Consider the following 2,187-nt stretch of genomic DNA (forward strand, 5'->3'; position numbering starts at 1 on the left):
AACATATTAATTTAATTATTTTTTTAAATGTTAGAGATTGCTGAATACAAACATAAAATTTACCAAAATTTATTTTGTTGTTGTTGCTTTCATGAATAATTAATATTTCCATACACTAAGATATAAAATCAATGTCTATCACAATATTATGGACTCAAAATCAATTACATATTGCTTTCTCACCATTTTAAAGTATGCAAATTAGAAATTTGTACATTGCTTCATCATCATTTTATTTCACTCATAAAGCTTCCTTTATGAAGAAGTCAAATTAATAAATATTAATAATTATGTATCAAATAAAATATAAGCTTCCTCAATAGAAGAGCTTTATCAGTGAGCGAAATAAAATAATGATGCAATATATAAATTTCTAATTTGCACATTTTAAAATGATGAGAAAACAATATGCAAGTTTCTAATTTGTACACTTTTTTATATTAATAATAAGAGCTAATTTTTCAGATTATGTATATTAAATAATATAAATGTAATAAGAACAATAGGAAATGATTTTATGCAACTGGTTAAAGTTGTTGCGTTAAGTAATCAATACATTCATATGTAAATTTAACACATGTTTGCTTTGTTAACTGAACTTAATAAATATAAAATATAAAAAAGGCAACATTATATATATGTATAATGTTGCCTTTTATATATATATAACGGTTGATATATCGATTTATCGCGATTATTCGCCATTTTGCTTTTAATTACCAAATAAGAGATTAATGTTCTTTTTACATGCTATTAAATAAGCGACATATAAACAAAAAAAAATGTATTACGAGCGAAGTTTGCATAATATACAATATCGACATTGCCAGGTTATGTATAATATACATAGACCCATATTCTCAACTCTTTTTTATCAATAAAAGCGCACTTTTTTATCGCTAAAAGAAAATTAAGAATATGAGTCATAATATATATATAAATACGTGATCTAATGCTAACATTGCTCGAACAATGTGCAATTGTTCGATGCAATGCTCGACATTATACACCATGCGAAGTTCACCCGTAACATATACATATACATTATTAATAGTACATTAATAGAAGCTTTTCATTTACAATATTTACATCAAAACTCAGATAATTCTAATTTGTAACAGATAATTCGATTCTGTCTTTATTATTCATTAATTGCCAAAAAGGATAGAACGACGTTACAAGTGAGAATTATCTGAGTTTTTTTATGTAAATAGAAAACACTTAATATATATTACACACAATATAATATACGTGCATTACTTTTATTTGTAATGCTATCTATTTTTGGTAAATGTGCAAAATAGATGCCTCCTCACCGATTTCGTTGAACTTAGGCTTAATCAACGCGTTTTTGCGTGAAACGAAAAAATCTGGCAGAAAAAAGCGTCGCTCTGCCCCGCAAAGCGAGATATTAACAGTTAAAGTTGACGAGTTTGACGACTATCTTATTATGAGACCTGTCATATTGACAAGATATAGCGACTACGAACCATAGAGATATAAGAATAGAGCATGAATAGAGTATGCAAACAAGCTAAAAAAGCGATAGAGGAATAGAAAGAGAGCGCTGCATATGGGCCCCTGCTGTCTTTGTCTATGCGCGCATGTGCAGTTCATGGAAGATTACATATCGATGGTTAAGCGGGGAGCACACACTTAATCATGTATTAATGTGGAACGTGGAAAGTGAAAAGTTTTATATGACTATCTCTTTCTATTTAACATCAATAGAAAGAGAGATTTTTCATTTTTCACGTTTCCACCCTAGGGGAAAAGATTCATGATTGACCCCGCTGCATAACGCATAATGCGTGAGCATAAGAAAATTGATTGGTCCATACACATGTGCATAAGAAAATAAAAAGTCTATCCAGACAAACTTGCATAGGTACATAACCATATGCATAAAGAAACGGATTGGTCTATTTCCTTATGCACATGCATATGGACCGATCAAATCTCTTATGCTTATGTTTATGCGTTATGCAAGTTCGTCTGGATTGACTTAAAGCGGGGAGCACACACTTCTGCATAACGCATAATACGTAAGCATAAGAAAACTGATTGGTCTATTTCCTTATGCACATGTGCATGGACCAATCAATTTTCTTATGCTTAAGGCCATCGCACACAAAATGCATAGCTTAGCATAAGCATAGCATAAGACCGCTAAACCAATGAGCATCC

At 30.3% G+C, this 2,187-nt stretch overlaps 1 long non-coding RNA gene across 1 annotated transcript in view; it reads right to left on the minus strand.

The window, feature by feature from the left end:
- LOC112464343 overlaps nucleotides 1-1,849 on the minus strand; it is a 4,359-nt gene extending 2,510 nt beyond the window's left edge. The window contains exon 1 of the long non-coding RNA XR_003041909.1: nucleotides 1,317-1,849. This is a non-coding gene — a long non-coding RNA (uncharacterized LOC112464343). The remainder of the gene's footprint in view (nucleotides 1-1,316) is intronic.
- Between the last annotated feature and the right edge of the window lie 338 nt (nucleotides 1,850-2,187).

This window comes from Temnothorax curvispinosus, unplaced genomic scaffold, assembly GCF_003070985.1.
Source record: "Temnothorax curvispinosus isolate PA1 unplaced genomic scaffold, ASM307098v1 QBEX01014116.1, whole genome shotgun sequence".
NCBI classification, from domain to species: Eukaryota; Metazoa; Arthropoda; class Insecta; order Hymenoptera; family Formicidae; genus Temnothorax; species Temnothorax curvispinosus.